Genomic DNA, 22,730 nt, shown 5'->3' with positions numbered 1-22,730 from the left:
TTTTTTTTTACTTATCACGGGATCATGTACTATTCATGTCAGAGTAATTCTAGAGGCTAATAAAAAATTTGGATGTGATTACTTAACATTAAATTGGCCAATAAGAAAGTCTATCGTGAAGAAAAATTTGGCAAATGTGCCAATGAAAACGTCAATGTCAACTAGCTATAAACCACAAAGAGACTTGATTGATTTACTTGAATGGAAAAATCTTTCAATGTACAAACTAAACAATAGGATCAACAAAGATAGTTTGATGATCAAAGATTTCACTTTTGTCACGGAAATGCAAGATATAAGCTTCTTATTTTGAATTTTTGGTAATACATAAATCCATGTTTCTTTTCTTCTTTCTCTCTCTCTCTCTCTCTCTTTTTTTTTAAAAAAAAAACCCCCTTTAGCAACAGCAGATTTAAAATACCCTCTACTTGACATTGAGATTTTTCTAATTTCTTTAACCAGCTCAAGTCTAATGTTTCACGAGAACAATCAATGTTTTCCTAAGAAAGCGACAACACACATTTTGCTAATAAACGCAGTTGTTTCCAAATATGCTTATAAGCAATCCCTTACGTTTGGGGCATAATCAGGGAATTATGAAGCTTGAAAAGACGCAGACAAAAGCATATAACAACCTGTTGAGGTGCACGGCACCTAGAAGTCCAGCCCACATGAAATCTTATTTCATATAGAAATAGGTGTACCAATTAAATAAGAAGTCAAAGACTCCTATTCGTAATTATATTAGGAATGCCAGGTGGCAAAAGCTTTTATGTAAAGATGGTGTATGTGGGCTTCATGAATAGAGAGAGAGAGAGAGATTGAGAGAGACTGAAGAGTGAAACACAGTTTTGAAATCGACTGAAGGAAAAAGAACAGTGCCTTGTGCGGCACTAAGGGAAAAAAGAAAATATAATTTTTCTTTTACTCAAGACACACAAAGAAGATAAATTTGGAGTTTTCTCTAGAACGATTATTTAGGTGCTACAATTACAGAGAATTGAAGTATTCAAAGTGAAAAATCTTGCTACCGGCTTTTATGGTGAGGTTGTATTTGTTTCTGAAAATATTATTGTATTTTCCCAATTCATTGTGAACTCATGTTTTGGATGTAATTTGAGTATTGTAATCTCTATTTTATTATAGTGGATTGATCAGATTTGCCCCATGGTTTTTCCTAGGGGTGTCATTTTTGGTTATTGTGTTGGGTTCATATCGTGTCGAGGTAGGGATATTCGACTAAATGGTTCAACCCTAACCTAACCCATTTAATAATTGTGTCATAATCCTTTAACCCTAACCCGACCTGTTAATAAGGCGGGTTGATCTGACCCAACCCATTTAACACACTTAATAAACGAGTTGTGTTGGGTTGACACGAATGTAACACAACCCATTTCAACCTACATAATATTAAATATAACATCCATCCAGAAATAATTTTATTTAATCCCAAAAGCAGTGCATACACTTCAAATCTTCAAACCACATTCAAAATAATATAGTTAAACAAAAATATGACATTCATCTAAAAATAATTTCTTTACACTCTAAAAGAAGTACATACACTTCAACCCAAATTCAAAATAACATAGTTTAACAAAAATATAATGCCCTTAAAACTCGCCAAATGCTAAGTATCAATATTGAAAGAATTGGAGTAAACAGTAAACTAATCCTAACTATGACTATGATTATCATCCATATATTCTTTGTTGATGTCCAAATTCATAACATCTTCCGCAAGCTCATCTAATGTCATTTGTGCAAGTTCTATGCCAAATATATATAAGTATTAGAAGGTACAAAATATGATCATGCCTCAACAGTTTTAAAAGCAATACCCATCAGATCTAGTTTATAAACTATCTTAATAAACCCACTTGCAAGATATGTAGACGGTGTCCAACACTAATACAAACACACACACACACACACACACACGCCACAACACAAAAGCTACAATTAGGGACTTAATCAACAATTAATATATCTCATATATTAATAACGGTACATGGGTTCAAAGTTTATAGAACAAAAACATTATGCAGAAAAAATTACTACAGAATTTTGAAACATCAAGAAAACGGTTTTCTTTAATTCTAAAACTCACTAAACACATTAGAGAGAGAGAGAGAGAGAGAGCAATAATCGGTTTGAGACTTTGAGTTTGAGAATTGGGTGTAAATCTATAAGATAATAGAGTCTCATCATGTTGATCTTTTTTTTAAAAAAAAAAAAAAAAAAAAAAAAGATATTTATAAGAAGGTTTAGAGATTTAGGGTTTGTAGGGTTTAGAAATCTAGTATTCGTAAAGTTTCAATTTCCAATTACATCACTTACAAGTTTTTGTAATTACTCACTTTTCTTTTTAAAAAATATATGTTGGATATAAAAGGTATTTGACAAATCTAAAATAAAATGAATATTTATTTGTTATATAAGTTAAATGGGTTATGTTAAATAGGTCATTTCGGGTTGACACAAATAAATTGGCGTGTCAAATGTGTCTATTGTGGGTTACGCAGGTTGACCCGCTTATGACTCGTTTCTTATCGTGTCACTTTCGGGTTGACCTGTTTATGACCCAAACCCATTAAGGCCTAACCCTAAATTGCAAAAACCTGTGTTGGGTTCATGTCGTGTTCGCGAGTTGGGTTGAACATTAACACCCCTAGTTTTTCCCTCTACATTGGAGGGTTTTCCATGTAATTTTTTGGTGTTCATGTTGGTTGATTTTTTATCACTTCTGTAGATTTCTATTTTCTCTGTTACTTGGGCTGTATTTAATTTAAATCACACATAGACGAGAATTTATCCCAACAAGTGGTATCAAAGCTCAAGTTGTTGGACGTGATTGTCTTTGTTGAATTAAATGGAAAATATGAATATGAATATGAATATGAGCACTATGATTAAACTCTCGGCATCAAATTATTCAATTTGGAAGCCAATGATGAATGATGTCCTTTACTGTAAGGATTTGCATGACTTTATTGAGGGTGATAGTACTAAGCCAAGCTAGATGTCTAATAAAGACTGGGAGAAGTTAAAGAGAAAGACCATTGGATGTATTAGACAATGCATCGATGTGAGCGTGTTTCATCATGTATCTCAAGAGACTAATGCAGAAGCTCTTTGGGAAAAATTGAAGGGTCTCTATGAAAGAAAGGTAGCTCAAAATAAAGATTTTGTGGCTAGAAAGCTTGTGAATTTGAAGCTTAAGGAAGGGAGATCCATTGCCGAGCATTTGAGTGAGTTCCAAGACTTGGTGAATTAGATGGTTACAATGAAGTTGATAATTGATGATAAGATTCAAGTTTTATTACTTCTGAGTTCCTTACCTAACAGTTGGGAGACTTTGATAATGTCACTTAGTAACTTTGCTCCAAATGGTGTGCTACAACTTACAATGGTCAAGGATAGCTTGTTTAATAAAGAAATAAGAAGAAAAGACATGGGCAAGGATAATATACAGGCTCTTGTCACAGAGAATAAGGGGAGAAGTGAGACTAGAAATTCTAAGGGGCGTGGTAAATTCAAAAGTTAATCAAAATCGAAAGGAAAATTCAAGTGTTTCTACAGTGACAAGGAAGGTCACATAAGAAGAAACTGCAAGGCTTGGAAGAATAAACAGAAAGATGAGAAAAATCAAAATAAGGCGGAGGAACAGAATACCACTGCTATCTTGACAATTGAAGATGTGGTGCTCTCTATAGGAGATGATGAATGCTGCAATGTTTCACACCCTTATGTTGAATGGGTGATTGACTCAGTTGCTTCATGTCATGTCACTCCAAGAAATGAGCTCTTTACTTCATACAAAGTAGGAGACTTTTGAAGGGTGAAGATGGGCAATAACAATTATGCTGACATTGTGGGAATTGGAGATGCTTGTGTTAAGACTAACACTGGATACACCTTGGCATTGAAGGAAGTGTGACATGTGCTTGATATGCGTTTGAATATGATTTCTACCCATATTCTGGATAAAGAAGGCTATGGAAACCATTTTGGAGATGATAAATGGAGAGTCTCCAGAGAATCATTGGTGCTTGCTAGAGGGAAGATTTGTTGTACACTTTACAAGACGTAAGTAAAGGTGTGCAAAGATGTTGTTAGTGCAACTCAAGAAGATTCTATGCCTAACTTGTGGCATAGGTGGCTGGCTCACATAAGTAAAAAGGGGTTGCAGATTTTGGCAAAGAAGTCTCTTATTCCTTTTGCCAAAGGTATGTCACTTAAACCTTGTGATTACTGTTTATTTGGAAAACAACATAGAGTGTCTTTTCGCATTCCCTCTACAAGAAAGCCCAATGTGTTAGATCTCATTTATTTTGATATATGTGGTCCCATTGATGTGGAGACCTTAGGTGGCAATAAGTATTTTGTTACTTTTATTGATGATGCTTCACAAAAGCTATGGGTGTATTTTTTGAAAACTAAAGACCAGGTATTTGAGCACTTCAAGAAATTCCATGCCATGGCAGAAAGAGAGAAAGGGAAGCATTTGAAGTGTCTTTGTACTGACAACGGAGGTGAATATATGTCTAATGAGTTCAAGAGTCACTGCTCTGAGAAAGGTATTAGACATGAGAAGACAGTTCTTGGTACCCCATAACAAAATGGTGTAGCAGAGAGGATGAATCACACTATTGTTAAGAAAGTCAGATTTATGTTAAGAATGGTTAATCTGCCTAAGTCATTCTAGTGTGAAGCTGTTCAAACTGCGTGCTACCTAATTAATCGGTCTCCATTATTTCCATTGGAGTTTGATATTCCATAGAGAGTTTGTACTGGGAAAGATGTTTATTACTCTCACTTGAAGGTACTTGGGTGCAAGGCATTTGCACATGTGCCTAAGGAACAAAGATTGAAGCTTGATAGAAAAGCCACTCCTTGTATATTTGTTGGATATGGAGATGTAGAATTTGGCTACAAGTTATGGGATCCTGAGAAAAAGAAGATAATCAGAAGTCGAGATATGGTTTTTCATGAGAATGAAAATTTGGCAAACCTTGAGAAAACTAAAAAGACAAAGGATGCTATTGTAGGTGTTCCCGACCTTACACCTAACTCTTCTTCCTCCAATCATGCCATAAATAGGGAAGAGGTGCAAGATGAGAATCTTGGTGATGAACCAATAGCAGTTGATGGTGATGAGCTAGTAGGAGTTGATGGTGATGATGCTCAAGATATTGAAGATGTTGAATAAGGGGAGCAGTCTGTTCCACTAGAGATGGAAGAACCTTAAGTGAGGAGGTCTACTAGGGAGGGTCGTCCATCAACTAGACATCCCTTTTCTAAATATATTTTGTTTACTGATGAGGGGGAGCTAGAATGCTTTCAAGAAGTAGAATCTTATAAGGACAAGCAAAGCTGGATGAAGGCTATGCAAGAAGATGAATTCTTTGCACAAGAATAAGACTTATGAGTTGGTTGTAATCAAAGAGAAGCTTGACCTTTGTGCCGAAACGGTCGGCATGAATTCTAATTGAAAAGTTGGGATAAAGATCTCTTTCCTCGATGGGCTGGAGGCGGAGATTGTTGAGGTGCACGGCACCTAGAAGTCCAGCCCACATGGAATCCTATTTCATATAGAAATAGGTGTACCAATTGCAAAAGGAGTCAAAAACTTCTATTCCTAATTATATTAGGAATGTCAGGCGGCAAAAGCTTTTATATAAAGCTTGTGTACGTGGGTCTCATGAATATAGAGAAAGAGAGGGATTAAGAGAGATTGAAGAGTAAAACAGATTTGAAGCCGATTGAAGGAAAAAGAATAGTGCTTTGTGCGGCACTGAAGGAAAAAAAGAAAATGTGATTTTTCTTTTGCTCAAGACACACAAGGAAAATAAATTGGGGGTTTTCTCTAGAACAATTATTTGGGAGCTACAATCACAGAGAATTGAAGTATTCAATGTGGAAGATCTTACTATAGACTTTTGTGGTGAGGTTGTAATTGTTTCTAGAGGTATTATTATATTTTCCCAATTTATTGTGAACTTAGGTTTTTGGTATAACTTGAGTGTTGTAATCTCTATTTTATTATAGTGGGTTGATCGGATTTGCCCTGTGGTTTTTCCCTCTATACTAGAGGGTTTTCCACGTAATTTCCCGGTATTCATGTTAGTTGATTTTTTTATCGCTTCCGTAGATTTCTATTTTCTCTATTGCTTGTGTTGTACTTAATTTAATTCACACATAGACGAGGATTTATCCCAATACAACCAGCAACCTAACTCCAATCCTAAAGGGTAATTGTTTCTTCAAAAATTGCAAACAATTTTAGGAAAAATGAAAAGAATAGAATTATCTATTTCTTGTTTAATTTACTTATTCCTACACAGGACATTGTTGGGATGGGAGAACCTAGGCTTAATCACCCTCTTCCACTTGTTATAAGCATAAATAAATAAAAATTATGCAATCCCACACCCATTACACGTGCTAGTTATCAAAACTTCATAATAGTTGAACTTGAATGTTGTAAACGGAGAAACTTTTGAGAGCTGAAAGAACCTTCGAGAATATGACTGAGACTTCAACGCCGACGCAGCAATCTAGTGAGGAAGAAGATGAATTGCGACGGAGTATTAAGAAATTCAAGGATAGTAACGGTGCAAGGAGCTTCACCCAACCCAGGACTATCGTTTCCTATAGAGACACGCTAATGGGCGAAATCCCAAGTGCATATGAACAAGCTTTCAGCTTTGAGAGGAACTGGGATGATATCGACGAGTCACATACGAATTTGGAGCCGCTGATAGAAGGTATGGTTGAGGTTAAACTCTCTAAGGAAACTTTCTCTCACATAAGAGCACCATGGGCGAAAGCTTTGATCGTGAAAGTTTATGGTAGGACAGTGGGTTTCAACTACCTAACTTTCAAAATCAATGCTTTATGGAAACCATTAGCTAAACTTGACTGTGTTAATTTGGGAAAAGATTTCTTTTTAATTAGATTCAGTAGTAGTGATGATTATGACAAGGTGCTTAAGGGGGGTCCTTGGTTTGTAGGGGAGCATTTCCTTGCCATTAAACGATGGGAGCCTTACTTTAAGGCATCTGAGGCCAAATTACCCTCAGTTGCAATGTGGGCACTTTGTTTTTCTTGTGGCTGTTTGGGTCATAAGCGTGACTCTTGCCCGTACTTTATCAAACCTGCTGTTAGAGAAGAAGTAGTTGTAAATGAGAATATCTCAACTGAACAAAAAGAAAACAACCAGCTGGATTCCAACTATGGGCCCTAGATGGTGGTTACTAAGAAAAAGAATTTTAATAGGGCTGGCAGGACTCGTGGGCCCAACAACTCAAATCAAGGAAATCTTCCAGAGATTAAGGGTAAATCTGACTTTTCAGAGACAAATATCACGGGTTTTGAAGGTAAAAGTCTTAAATAGTTGATTCTAGGGACTTGGCTGATTCGGCTAGGGGTAATTTGGGTGATATGGTAGTGCAAAATTAGCAAAGGACATATATTGTTGTAGCCGAGAATGAAATGGATGCCTGCCAGGAGGCTTTGAGCAGTGAGCTTGCCGTGTGCAGTGATAAAAGTCAGACTTCTGCAGGGGCGGATGGGGTTATATACAAGACCCATCAGAAAAGCAAATTCAAAAATAGTAAAAGTCTAGGCATTAAGAGTACCAAGAGCCTTAAGGGTTCCAGAACTCAGAAATGCTTCACTTTAAGCTTAGGAGGTAATAGTGAGGTTGCAGGAACTGATGAACTTGAGAATGGAAAGTTTTCTTCTGGGAGAGCCCACTACCTCAATCCGGGTGGGCCATGTGGTATCAGAACAGAATTGTGGTAATTCCGGACAAGGTGATCGCACATATCCGAGCCAATCTGACAGAAACACCGGGTTGGTTTGAGGAGGAGTTGGGGCAAGCGTGGAAGCACATTTTTCCCTTAACCCCAACAAGCATCAAATTAGGGAACCTTGCACTGGACCATCCTGCTTGGAACCTCACACCCAAGCCATGGTGGAAGTTCCTCACAGATGTTCCAGCGGTCTCAACGGAGGCATCGGAGGAGTTGAGCAAGCAGCGGTGGCCATTACTCACGCCCCATTGGGACGAATCGGGTTGGATCATCTAGGAAAGGAAGCTGGTGGATTTCAAAGGAGCAGTCACTACTCATATGGGTAATCACCCGACCCTGAAGCTCATCCAAATTCTTGCTCTAGTGCAGAGATGCAATGTACTCCTTTGTTGCAGGTAGGACATAGCAGGCATTCTCAAATATATGATGATATGGAAACCAAATTGGATGGGGTCCAAGGATATACTGAGGAGGATGGGATGGAGTATGATGGAAGCAATTGTAATGAATACTAATCCTATGGAGATTGAGGTTCCTTTGGGTCAATTTGTCAAAATGAATATTTTGCTGTGGAATTGCAGAGGAGCATTGAATGTAGATTTCAAAAGAAGAGTTTTTGAAATGGCTGTCAATCATCAAACTTCTATTCTGGTGATAACGGAGACGAGGGTGGGGGGTGATAGGGCGAAAAAAATTATTGAAGACTTGCCTTTTGATGGGAGCATTGTAACTGATACAATTGGGTATGCTGGAGGTCTCTGGATTCTCTGGAAGATGGAAGATGTGGAGATCACCCTGCTATCAACTACAGAGCAGGAAATCCATGCAACCGTTAAGGTGTGTTCCTCTAATTTATCTTGGCTTATTTTAGCTATTTATGCTAGTCCTAGAATAGCAGAAAGAAGAATTCTTTGGAATAATTTAAAAATGGTTAGTCAACTCCATGCTGAGTGGGGAAGATAAGTTTGGCAGGAATAGTGTCAATCTTAACAAAGCATTAGAATTTAAAGAGTGTCTGGATGAATGCAATATGTTGGATTTGGGCTTTGCGGGCCCAAAATACACTTGGGCGAATTGTAGGCCCATTACTGACCTTATTTTAGAAAGAATAGATAGATGTTTTGCTAACCCAATATAGCGAACACTATATGCGGATGCCACAGTGACTCACTTACCTAGAACTTGGTCAGACCATTGCTCGGTTCTTTTGGAGTTATGTAGGCAAGAAGTGGGTCATCTTACTAAACCATTTCGATTTCACACAATGTGGTTACTGCATCCGGATTTCCCTTTAGTGGTGCAGCAAGCATAGCCAGACAATAGAAGATTACATACGGCCATTTCAGACTTTACTAACAGAGCAAAAAAATGGAATGCTGAAGTATTTGGAAATTTGTTTGCTAGAAAGAGAAGAACCCTTGCCAGATTGAATGGGGCTCAAAAAGCTTTGGCTGAAAATCCCACTGATTTCTTACTGGATTTGGAGAAGAAGTTGATTGAGGAATATTCTCTAATTATGCTCTAGGAAGAGGAGTGCTTGGCTCTTAAGTCAAGATTAAATGCAGCTAATTTTGGGGATCGTAATACTTCATTTTTTCATATTACTACTGTGGTGAGACGTCATAGAAATAAAATTAGATGTATAAAAGACTCTGTTGGAAACTGGATCCTAAATGATTTGGAGGTAAAGGATCACATTAAATTTGGGTTTCAAAGATTGTATTCCACTAAATCCTCCTTTTCTCCAATTAATTCAGAGGTCTCAAAGTTTGCCTATAGTTTTTTATCAGAGGAGGATAGCACTAGAATTGAAACTAAAGTAACAAAAGCAGAAATAAGGGCTGGTCTATGGTCTCTTAAGGCTTTTAAAGCCCCTGGTCCGGATGGTTTACATGTGGGTTTCTTTCAACATTTTTGGGCTAATGTGAAGAACTCGGTTTGTAATGAGATCAAGGAAGTTTTCATCAAAGGAGTCATTCCGAGTTTCCTTAATGAAACCCTTGTTACTTTGATTCTGAAGTGCCAAAGTCCTGAGACCTTAAATAACTACAAGCCTATTAGTCTTTGTAACTTTGTATATAAAATCATTTCAAAGATTATTGTGGCCCGTATTAGACCTCTTCTTGCTAATTTAATTTCTCCAGTTCAATCTGCCTTCGTTCCAGGAAGAAGAGGTCTTGATAATATTATCATTGCTCAAGAGCTATTTCATTCTATAGATGGTAAGAAAGGCAAAATGGGGTTCATGGCGATTAAATTGGATTTAGAGAAAGCCTATGATAGGCTAGAATGGAATTTTATCCACAAAGTGTTACAGGCTTTTCATTTTCCTCCTAAGCTAACCCAAGTTATTATGAGCTGTATTTCATCTACTAAGATCTCCATTTTGGTGAACGGAGGAATGCTTGAACCCTTCGAACCTTCTAGGGGCATAAGGCAAGGAGATCCTTTATCTCCATATTGTGGCCCGTATTAGACCTCTTCTTGCTAATTTAATTTCTCTAGTTCGATTTGCCTTCGTTCCAGGAAGAAGAGGTCTTGATAATATTATCATTGCTCAAGAGCTATTTCATTTTATAGATGGTAAGAAAGGAAAAATGGGGTTCATGGCGATTAAATTGGATTTAGAGAAAGCCTATGATAGGCTAGAATGGAATTTTATCCACAAAGTGTTACAGGCTTTTCATTTTCCTCCTAAGCTAGCCCAAGTTATTATGAGCTGTATTTCATCTACTAAGATCTCCATTTTGGTGAACGGAGGAATGCTTGAACCCTTCGAACCTTCTAGGGGCATAAGGCAAGGAGATCCTTTATCTCCATACATATTTATATTATGTATGGAATATTTAAGCCATCTCATTGAGCAAAGTGTGTGGAAGGTTCATGGATTCCCCTTAAGGCATCTCGAGATAATTTGGGATTTTCTCATCTCCTCTTTGCGGATGATATAATTTTGTTTTGCAAAGTGGGGCATGATGTTTGTGGTGCTATTTCTGATGTATTAAGTAAATTCTGTTCAGAGTTTGGCCAAAGGATTAGCTTGGAGAAATCTCGAATTTACTTCTCTCCCAATGTCAAGGAAGAGGATAGAATGGAAGTGTGTGATTTGTTGGGCATACAAGAAACTCATAGTATAGGCAAATATTTGGGGTTTCCTTTGAGACATAGAGGGGCAAATAGGAGACAATATAACTTTGTGGTGGAGAGAGTCATGAATAAGCTTTCGGGTTGGAAAGATAAATTCTTGTCTTTTGCAGGTAGGACTGTCTTAATTAAATCTGTCATGTCAACCATTCCTAATCACATTATGCAAGGGGTGGCTCTTCCAACACATATTTGTGATAAACTTGATAAAGTGAATAGGAATTTTCTATGGGGATCCACGAGTAAAAAGAGAAAGTTGCACCTTGTTGGTTGGAGCAAGATTGTGAAGCCTAAGGAGGATGGGGGACTCGGAATCCAAGCAGCCAAAGCTAAAAATTTAGCCTTACTTGCCAAGTTGAATTGGAGAATGTATCAAGAGAAGGATGCTTTGTGGGCTTAAGTCATTTTGAAAAAATATTGCTCCCCTTCAAGAGTAAGAGCAAGGGATCCTGATGCTCTTCCCTCTTCCCCTAACTTGAAGGCCATTAAAGCGGGATTCACTAATTTTTCTAGTGGAATTTGTTGGTGTGTTGGGACTAGAGCAAGGACTAAAGTTTGGCTAGATAGGTGGCTGAAGGGAGAATCCCTAAGAGAAATGATTCAGGGGCCTTTAAGTCTTAGGGATAATTCTCTTACTGTTGAAGAATTAAGAGATGTGGATGGCTGGAAATTAGATTTAATATCCTTTGATTTGCCAGATACCATTAAGAATAAAATTAAAGCTCTTCCTTTGCAGGAATTTGGGCATAAAGAGGATTCCCTTATGTGGAAATATACTAGAGATGCAGAGTTCTCCACAAATTCAGCCTACTTACTAAGCATTGAGAATAAGCCCACTGGAGTCCCTTTTATGGGGAAATGGATATGGAAAATTGATATTTTGCCCAAAATTATTATGTTTCTTTGGTTGTGTTTCCACAATAATGTCCCTGTTAAAAGTATTCTAGCTGCCAGGGGTATAAATTGTGATGGTAAGTGTCCTATCTGCAGGTTCCATGATGAATCTATTACTCACCTTCTCCGTGACTGTGAGTTAACTCGCAAATATTGGAGAAGTATTGAGGTCCCTCCTAAATGTGTTAACACTTTCACTGGTAGTTTAGAGGGTTGGCTGCACTCAAATAGTGTGAATTCTGTTTTACACGGATCTGGTATTCTATGGAGCACGGTCTTTTTATTTACTATTTAGGCTATTTGGAAAAATAGAAACAAGATTGTGTTTGATAATTCTATTCCCAACCCGAGACTGCCTAATGATTGTATTAATCAAGCTAGAGAGTACCATTTTTGTGTAAGCAAAGAAAAGAAAACTAATGCAAAGATTGTAATACCTGTTGGTTGGAATAAGCCAAGAGAGGGGTGGTACAAACTTAACTCAGATGGTGCATCATTTGGAAATCCGGGCAAGGCAGGAGGTGGAGGGATCATTAGAGACAGCCAAGGAGCATGGGTTAAGGGCTATGCAAGATCAATTGGCTTCACCTCAAGCATCATGGCTGAACTATGGGCTTTGAGAGATGGGTTGAGGCTTGCAAATCACCTTGGAATTCGGCAACTGGAATTAGAACTAGATGCTATGGTGATTGTTGGGCTGCTAAACTCAAAAAAGAATCCTAACTCAGCTTATGCTCCTCTGTTATTTGATTGCAGATACCTCCTAGACAAGTTTCCTCAAATACGAGTAGTTCACGTGTTTAGAGAAGCCAATAAGTGTGCGGATTGGCTGGCAAAGTGGGGTGTTTCTATGCAGGAAGACTTTGCTATTTTTGATTTCCCTTTTACAGCTGATCTTGAAACTTTATTAGCTAAAGACATTAATGGTTTGTACTATTGTAGACTTGCTGCTGCCAGTATGGCTATTGTTGCTGTGTAACTATTTCTTTTGTGTGTAATAATATTTCCCCTTTACCAAAAAAAAAAAACTTCATAATAGTTTAAGCTATAGAGACATGGTTGATGGCACCTTTAGCATTGAGATGAATAAAAAGTTTTTGAAATTTTGCACGATTTAGTTATGGAGTCTCTTTCAAATATACTAATGGTGACTTGTATCAACTATTAGAGATGCAAATAGAAAATGCCTATACCTATTAGCCAACAAAACGGGTTTCCTTTTCTACAGCTGTTAGCCAACAAAACAGATTTCCTCTTCTACCAAGCTTTGAAACCTCAAACTTTAGCTCTCTCTTTACATTATTTATGTTGGAAAAATATAGCTATGTAGAACAAGTTTTGATTCTACAACAGAAAATTCAAAAATTAGCAATTAATAGCAAAATTTTAAAGAAAGAGTTTAGAAAGATCTCACAAAAGTATAGAATCACATAATGGCATTGTCCATAAAAGTTTATTTGTGCCACCTAGAGTATACTTATGTGGGAATGGGTCTCTTGGCCAAACAACCCCCAGAATTAGAAATGGATGCACTCTCAACCACAAAGAACCAAAAATAACCTTAGGATATGTTTGGTAGACTGTAATAGGCACTGTAATGTAATAATTATTCACATAGTTTAGTTATTCAGTAGTTTGGTTATGTTTTTATTACAGAGAATAATCATTCCTTATAAATAGTTATTCAAATGTATTAATTTCTAAAATTAATACATTTCCAAATAAACAAACTTTCTATATGCACATAACCATTATGAAAATAAAAAATCATAAAAAATAACTAATCTCTCTTTCAAATTTAAAAAATATTTATTTTTTAGAAAATTTAATTATATAAGTAAGATATTTCCTAAAATATATCTTAAATTTGATTTAAAATGCTTTCACTCCATTGTCTCCAAGATTCTATTATTGTGTTGTCACTAAACAATTGAATAGTAATAAGTATTACATTACAACTTCTTGTATTCTTTGCAATACATATTCTTATTCCTATGTAATTACCGTTCTAATCTACCAAATGCGCCCTTATATTTGCCTTTCCTTAAACCCAAAACCATAAATAGAAATATCTGTAGGAGAAGAAGAAGAAGAGCAAAATAGAGAGACAGGGAGTGAGAGTAGAGCAAAGAACTTAAGAGAAATAAGAGATCTGTTAGGGATATGAAAGCCAAAGGAGAGGGCTAGATCGAACAGTTGCTTTGCATTCCAACAGGCCAAAGCCCAATGGCCACTAACCACAATGTTGAGGGGAAAATTTTGATGTTTCCAAATAGAATACGGGGTAGCCAAGTCGAAATTCAATGATGAGCCCTTGAAATAAAGCCCAAATGCTTTCGGTGTTGTGTAAGTCCGCCCAAGCAAGAGATAAAGGCTGCACCCTAACAAGAAGACAACAATAAAACACAATAAACACATTACTGTTATTAGTTTGTTATATTATTAGTCCTTTTATAGCATCATAGTTCAAATCAATCTTCAAGCAGTACAGTATTATCTCCAGCAGTAGGGTAATTCTAGGTTAATAAGTGTGTTTACATGGTAAAAATCATATATTTTCCTTATTATTATTATTTCAACATAAGGGAAAACTTTCATAGTATCCAAAATATTATGGCCTTCATCATAATAATAATACACAAGGATTAAAGGCTCCATAGTTACAAATAAAAGAGAAAAAAATAGGATGGAATGAAGGGAGAGAAAGATCCCTAGCTTAGTGCAGCAAGTATTAAACTAAGATTTTGGTAAGTGTGTATTTATAAGGCATGAATGAGATAAATGTGAGCTATTTTTGAGTGAGTGAGATGGGATGAATGCTAAGATTAAGGCTTTTTGTGTGTGGTGGTCAGTTTATGACTAGTTGAGAGACATTTATGGACTGTGATTCTCTGAAAGGGAGAAGAGAGTATCTAAGATTAGATGAGTGATGAGCTTGAGGGAAGCTAAACCACGAGCAAAATAGCAAACAAACCCAGAGTTTCAGAGAGGGTAGCTCCCCACCCCCCACCCCCCTCCCTATGGCTGAGGTGTGTATGTTTTTATAATGGGGCTTTAGAGAAGCACTAATTGACAAGAATAAAAAAACATATGACTAATCGAGGTGATGAATCAAGGTCAAGCTTCATGAGATTTTTTACCAAAAGTAGAAGATTTACTTTAGGGGATGCCTTGCTTCTTTGGGTAATGATGGGATTTTAGAGTGTTTTGCATTAAATCAGTGGCGGCTCCAGGAATTTTGTCCAAGGTGTTCCTATTCCACTTTGAAAAAATTTCGAGTCATTTCAAGTGTTTCGGGACGTTTCAGTAAATACCGGCCGAAATTCAAGATTTGGCTAGCATGAAGTTTGTGCTAAAAAAAAAAATGTTTTTAAAACCAAAACAAATTCCCATTCTGTACACCGAAAAACCTGAAAAGGAAAAAAAAATGAAAAGAAATGAAATGAACAAAGGTACCTAAACAATAAACTATAAGTTCATTTGAAATATTAATAAAATTATTAATTATTGTTGTTTAATTGTTTCATAAATTTGTTTGTTTTTTATAAACTATAATTTGTTGTATTGTTGTTTCATTAATTATTAAATTGTTAATTGTTGTTTAGCCTAACATAATTTAATTTGTTTGTCTATTATAATGTATTAGTTAATTAAATTATTAATTATTAGTGTTTAGTTGCTTCATTTTTTTTTTTACTAACTACTAGCAGTCTAAAAAAAATTCTATATAAATTAATATATCTAATTACATTTCAAAATGTTTCTCAAAAAAAAAAAAAATTACATTTCAAAATTTTACCTCTTTTATTCAAATTATTTTAAGCTAATTTCACAACTCAATAAAAATTAAAGAGCATAATAAGCCTTCTACATAGGAGTGGTAAAAAAGAAAACGAATAAAAAACTATAAACGATTTTCTAAGAAATTAAAACAAAAATCAAAAAATAAAAAATAAAAAAAGTAAAAGAGTGGCAGATAAACCACGTTGGTTTGTCCACCTATTAGTAACTTTTGTAAAAAAAAATAAATAAATAAATAAAAGAAGCATTTAATAAGAAGTAGAAAGTGAGTAGGTGTGAAACAGTGGAAGTCATCTTGAGTCTTAATCTCTTGTCCCTTGGGTTTCTCTCCTAACAATTTGTTTAGAAACCTACACCAGAAATGCCAAAAGAAAGAGAGTGACAATGAGGAAGAGAAGAAAATTGAAGAAGCTACTATGGAATGGCAGCAAACTCATCTGATGAGGCTCATCAACGACAACGCCTTATGCGTATTCGTATTGGGTTTTGGTTGGTTGTTGTTGTTGTTTTTTTTTTTTTTTTTTTTTTTTTTTGAGAATACGTTTGGGTTGGATCAGTTGGGTATTTGTTTAGGATTGATGTTGGGCTTTTTTTTTTTTTTTGGTTGTTACAATTTTTTTTTTTTTCATATTCTCTGTTACAATTTTTTTTTTTTTAAGATTTTAGTTCAAAATTTGTTTGGCATAAAAATTTTAAGGGTGTTCCTGATATTGCTTGAGGGTGTTCCTATTTTTTTTTTCAAGGGTAAACAAATAAAAAAAAATTAAATTATTATATATCAATTTTTTTTTTCAAGTCAGGGTGTTCCTAGGAATACCTTGGACTCTGAGTGGCACCGCCACTACATTAAATGTTAGGATTTCTGGAGCCAAGCTTAATTAAGGCATGTATCAAGAACGAATCCTAATGCTGCAACTGAGATTTGGTTCCAAGAAGTAAGATTCAACACCTTAAGTCAAGTGTCAAACTATTAGTCCACTTTAGGGGGTTTCGCTGGAGATCCCTTTATGCTCTCCAAACAACATGTTTCCAAATTTTCCCCTTTAGGATTCATGAGCTTGGCACATGAATCATGTCTTGAATATTTTTAACATTTATAGAATCAATTTGTTGAGGTTTGGATAACTTGGTTTTAGCTCTCCTTCCGCTAGAGGTACAGTCTTGAGGAAGATGATGGAGTTCCATCATCCTTCAAACTTCAGCTGATATGACAGCCCTCGGGCACTATTCACACTAGGTAGAGTGTGGCAGAAAACTGATTGGACAGCCCCTAGTTCATCTTCAAAGACTTGGTTCTCTTGTAGGGGTCTCTAGTTGTATTTTGGTTAGGGATGAAATATGGCTGGTTGCCCACTTTCAAGCCTCTTGCTAGGACCTTTTTGGGCTGGAACTTTGCTCCATTTCAGCACTTTTAGTTGGGCCACATGGCCTTTCTTTGCTTAGGCTTGTTCCTACTCCATGAGATTCTTAAGCCTACAAAATGGGCATTAAAGACATGCTTTGTCATGGGTTTTTTACTCCTCATGGGCTTTAGTTGTTAGTAGAAATAAAATGAATCCATAAGCTTTAATAAATATTTATGATAGATTTTGGATATTAATTTCCATGGGTTTTAAATAACAACTTGTATAGTTTCTCATAATTTTTGCTATGGATTACTTTGTAAATGATATTTTCTTTGAGGCTTTTTAAATAATGACCTCCAATATTTTCTTGAGAATAATATTTACCATGAGTTTTAAATAAATATGGTAACAACCACTATAATAAAATAATGTGATGTTCTCATGAGTTTCTCTATAGATAATCATAATGGACATGTAGGATGAATAATTACCATGAGTTTTGGTAATAAATATTATGAATGTTGTGATGTAAGATAGATATTGAACATGAGTTTATAATATGAAATAAATAAATGACATTGATCTAATAATCATAACTTTCCATGGGCTTTTATAAGATGATTGCCATGTGTTTTGAAAATAAATAATTCATAAATTCCATGAGCTTGTAATATTATAATAATATGTTTAAGAATCTAAAGTATTTGTTCATTATTAGACTTTTAAGTGAAATAATTATGATATAGTATTTTGCCAAGTATTAATAACCTTGGGCTTTTGATAGAATAGTGCCAAGTAGTTAGCCTGGGCTTTTAATAGTGCTAACGTAAGTTGGGCTTTTGATATTGCCAATGAGAATTGGGCTTTGATATTGCCAATGAGAATTGGGTTTTAAAAATTGCCAACGAGAACTGGGTTTTGATATTGCCAATGAAAATTGGGTTTTGATGTTACAAATAAGAATTGGGCTTTAAATATTGCCAGTGAGAACTTGGCTTTGATATTGCCAATGAGAATTAGATTTTAAATATTGCTAGCGAGAACTAGGTTTTGATATTGTCAATGAGAACTAGGTTTTGATATTGTCAATGAGAATTAGGTTTTTATATTGCCAATGAGAATTGGGTTTTGATATTACCAATGAGAATTGGGCTTTGGATAAATAAATTGCCATGGGTTTAAATCATGGGCTTTGATTATGGATTTGAATTTCATTGATAGAATTGTTTTGCCATGGATTTGAACCTTGGGCTTTTCAAATATTGTCAAGCATAAGTATTCTTGAGTTTTAAATAGAATAGGATGTGTGTATTGGGTTCATAGGGCCGGTTTTTGGGCTTAGCTTAATAATGATAATAAAATTGGATAAAAATATTGAGTTTTTTGGGCTTTTTGTGATGGTTTATATCATAACCCAATTTAAATAATGAGATATGAAATATTTGTGATTAATATAATAATAAAGCAAAAAATATTTAGAAAAACCCAATAACTTGTTAGTGGTATAAATAGGCGGTACTCAAATAAAATTAGATGTAAAAAAAAAAGTACCCTAACACACAACAAATGACTAACAGGCTAAAAAGAAAGAAAGAAAAAATGAGAGGGCTGGACCAAATGGTTACTGTGCGCACTCCAACGGGCCAAGGTCCAACATCCACTAAGCACAATAAATGCCCAACAGGCTGAAAATAAACTCAACAATAGAAACCTAAAAATTAGCAATGGCAAAAATTTAAAGAGAGCGTTTAAAAAGGTCCCACAATGTTATAAAATCACACAATGACGTTGTCCTTAAAGGATTATTTGTGCCACTCAAAGTAAAAAACTCAATGTGAGAGGCTTTAATGGTTGAAACCTCCAGATTAGACTATAGCAACAATTTTTAAGATGCATGCACTCCCATTCACAAAAAACCAAGAACAACCTTATATTTGTCTTTCTGTAAACCCAAAACCAAGAGTAGAAAAATGTATGGGAGAAGAAAAAGAAGAGCAGAGGAGCAGAACAAAGAGTGAGAGCAGAGCAAAGAGCTTAACAGAAATAAGAGGTTTGTTAGGATTATAAAAGCCAAAGGAGAGGGCTAGACCAAACGATCACTGTGCACTCCAATGAGCCAAAGTCCAACGGCCACTGAGCACAACAAAAGGCCAACGGGATAAAAAGAAAGAGAAAAAAAAGGATATCGTTGGACTAATCAATCACTGTGCACTCAAACGAGCCAAAAGCACAATGGTCACTGAGCATAATAAATGCCCAACGGACAGAAAATAAATTCAATATTAGCAATAGCAAAAATTTAAAGAGGGAGTTTAGAAAGATCTCACAAAATTATAGAATTACGCAATAGCATTGTCCTTAAAAAGGATGATTTGTGCCACTGCCACCCGAGTAAAACTCAATGCAAATGGGTCTTTTAGCAGAACAACTCCCTAGGATTAAACTATAGTAACAATCTTCGAGATGGATGCACTCCCAACCAAGAACAATCTCATATTTGCCTTTCCTTAAACCTAAAACCAAGAGCGGAAAAATTTGTGGGAAAAGAAGAAGAAGAACAGAGGAGCATAATAGAACGGCAGAGAGCTTAAGAGAAATAAGAGATCTGCTAGTTTTATAAAAGCAAATGAGAGGGCTAGACTGAACGATCACTGTGCACTTCAACAGGCCAAAGCCCAACGGCCACTAAGCATAATAAATGACCAATTGACAGAAAAGAAAGAAAAAAACAAGGAGAGGACTGGACCAAAGGGTCACTGTGCACTCCAATGGACCAAAGCCCAACAGCCACTAAGCATAATAAATGCCCAAGCTGAAAAGAAATTCAACAATAGAAAACCTAAAAAATAAAAATTAACAATATCAAAAATGTAAAGAGAGAGTTAGAAATATCTTACAAAGCTAAATCAGTCAATGGTGTTGTCATTAAAGAATTATTTGTACAGGGGCAGAACCATGCTTGACATTGTGGGAGGCAAGGCCCCTACAAATTTTTTAAAAATTAGGTAGCAGTAGGTAAATATATGGACTCACAAATATTTTATGAAGACTTGGCCTCCACAAGAAAATAATTGGACCCTGCTACACATGTCCGGTCTCTTTGCCCTTTCCCAAATCACTCTATTCATTTTTTTGGCTTTGACTTTTACTCTTTTAGCATTGTCTTCCTTTGGAAGCTTCAGCACCAGTTCATCCATTCTTTCTCCCTTTAAAAATCTAAGAATTATGTGTGTGTGTGGGATTGTGTGTGCATGTACTGTGCGGTACTTTGAGGTCTTTTTTTTTTTTGGGTTAATTGTGAATCAATGTGATTGTTAGTCTCCTCCCCCCCCCTCCACAAAGAGAAATTCCCGGTTCTGCCCCTAGATTCGTACCACCCGGATTAGAACTTGGTATAAATTGCATCCATGGCTGAACAACTCCCAAGATTAGACTATAGCAACAATCTTCAATGGATGCACTGTCATTCACAAAGAACCTAGAACAACATTATATTTGCCTTTCCTTAAACCCAAAACCAAGAGCAGGAAAATTTTGTGGGAGAAGAAGAAGAAGAGCAAGGAGCAAAACAGAGAGGAAATGAGAGCAGAGCTAAGAGTTCAAGAGAAATAAAAGGCCTGTTTGGGTTATAACGGGCCAAAGCCCAATGGCCACTAAGCACAATAAATGCCCAACCGGTTGAAAAGAAAGAGAGAAAAAATGATAGGGCTGGACTAAACAGTCGTTGCACACTCCAACGAGCCAATTCCCGACAGCCACTAAGCAAAATAAATGTCCAACAGGCTAAAAATAAATTCAAAAATAACCCTAAATATTACCAATAGAAAAAAAGATTAAGAGAGAGTTTAGAAAGATCTCACAAAGCAATAGAATCACACAATGGCATTGTCCTTATAAGTTGATTCTTGCTACCCAAAGTAAAACTCGATGCAAATGGCTTGCATGGCCGAACAAATCCCTAGGATTAGATTATATCAACAATCTTCAAGATTGACACAATCTCATTCACAAAAAACCAAAAAAGAACCTTATATTTGCCTTAAACCCAAAACCAAGAGCAGAAAAATCTGTGAGAGAAGAAGAAGAAGAGCAGAGGAGTAGAACAAAGGTGGAGAGTAAAGCAAAGAGCTTAAGCTAAATTAGAGGTATTTTAGGGTTATAAAAGCCAAAGGATAGAGCTGGAGCAAGCAGTCACTGTGCACTCCAACGGGCCAAAGCCAATGGCCACTATCACAACAAGCCCAAAAGAAAGAAAGAAAGAAAAAAGGCGACAGCTGGACCAAAGATCATCGCCCACTCAAACGGGCCAAAGCCCAACTGCCACTAAGCACAATAAATGTCCAATGAGCATGCGAAACAAAACTTTTTAAATTTTTTTTACATACCCGTATCAGGCCAGGCCCATCAAACAAGTGGGTTATATGGACAAGCCCAAGTCTAACACTATGCCCACTACTTGAAGATGTTATTTGGGGTGGCAATGACTTATAAACACTAAAGATTGCTCACTCCTAATCAATGTGGCACAAGAAACAAAAAGTAGAGACTGTTTGAAACGCATTCACCCACGCCAATGATTTCTAGCACTTTCCAATTTATGGTAGCTGCTTGCACTAATAAAGTTTGTTCCTCCATTACGTCCTAATCATCTAGCTGACACTTACTGTACACCTAATTTAAAAAGTTGCAAGGAAAGGTGATTGTCCGGTCCAGAACCCCTGTAAGATGGATTTACATGCAAACTCCTCACTTTCCCTATGGACTTTAATTCTAACCCAGCATTTTATAATTGAGAGACTTTCGACCCTACTTCAATCCTGAGGCAAAATTTGCTTTCCTAGAGGTAAACAAAGGTTTCGATAGAATAAAAATTTTCAATATTATCAGATGAAACCCTCAATAAGATCTATGCCTTGAAATGAAATTTGATGTTGTAAAATGTTGGTATGGAAGCAAGGCCAAGTGAATCAATGACTCAGCATCTTCCAGGATTAAAAGATGGCTTTACCACTACAAGAAAACCAAAATCTTACTCATCAACTCCCATAAATCCCGGAATGCACACTATAATGCTCCACAAGGACAAGGACTGCCTGCCATCACGTCAGACATTTTGGCCGCCGATAGGCCAAGATAATTGTCAAGTACTCCAGCATTTGATTATCACTGGCTCAATATTTTAGCAATTAGCCTAAATGGTAGGGCATGTGTCCCAACAGTGCTGCTAAGAAAAGCCTCAAGGCTCCAATGAAAAATTTGTTTCCACCAAGGAGAAAAACAGGATGCCATACATGGCTCTAGTTTTGCTGCAAACAAAGCTCAACCTTTCCTTAAAACTGAAGGTGCAGGTGCAGCTAATTGTTGTCCCAGCAAGGTGCCTAGAAAGTGATACCTCTTTAAAAACCATAGACGCCTTTTGCATCTTTAATTGTGTATGTTAAGAACGGAATGAGAGAGAAGAGGAAGAGCGAGAACTTTTTACCACCCTTGCTCTTCTCCAGCTATCTCCCCCCAATCCAGACATAAAATGTTAACGTGCTGCCAAGAAAGTATAACCTTGTGTAAAGTTATACTTCCTTCACACAACCCAGGATTTTCACAAAGACCTCAGACAGACAGAAATTTAACCAAGAAAGGAGCGTATGGAATTGAAACTCCTGTCAAGCATATATTGATTTCACCATAATTTCCATCTATGTATAGGCACTTTGCATGTTCAAAA

The 22,730-nt window shown here is 36.2% G+C and overlaps 2 long non-coding RNA genes across 2 annotated transcripts; one reads left to right on the top strand and one right to left on the bottom strand.

Moving 5' to 3' along the window:
• Nucleotides 1-1,518: 1,518 nt before the first annotated feature.
• Nucleotides 1,519-12,620, bottom strand: LOC136070350 (uncharacterized). Its single transcript, XR_010631612.1, has 2 exons — nucleotides 12,299-12,620; nucleotides 1,519-1,773 (listed from the first exon to the last, which is right to left on the bottom strand). It is a non-coding gene; the product is annotated as an uncharacterized LOC136070350 (long non-coding RNA).
• On the top strand, nucleotides 7,297-12,974 carry LOC112027589 (uncharacterized). The gene is made up of 2 exons (XR_010631611.1): nucleotides 7,297-8,660; nucleotides 12,618-12,974. It is a non-coding gene; the product is annotated as an uncharacterized LOC112027589 (long non-coding RNA).
• The last annotated feature ends 9,756 nt before the right edge of the window (nucleotides 12,975-22,730 follow it).

Source organism: Quercus suber, unplaced genomic scaffold, assembly GCF_002906115.3.
Source record: "Quercus suber isolate HL8 unplaced genomic scaffold, Cork oak 2.0 scaffold_227, whole genome shotgun sequence".
Taxonomy (NCBI): domain Eukaryota; kingdom Viridiplantae; phylum Streptophyta; class Magnoliopsida; order Fagales; family Fagaceae; genus Quercus; species Quercus suber.
Note: the sequence above shows the minus strand (reverse complement) of the source record. Positions and strands in the feature narration are given on the sequence as shown.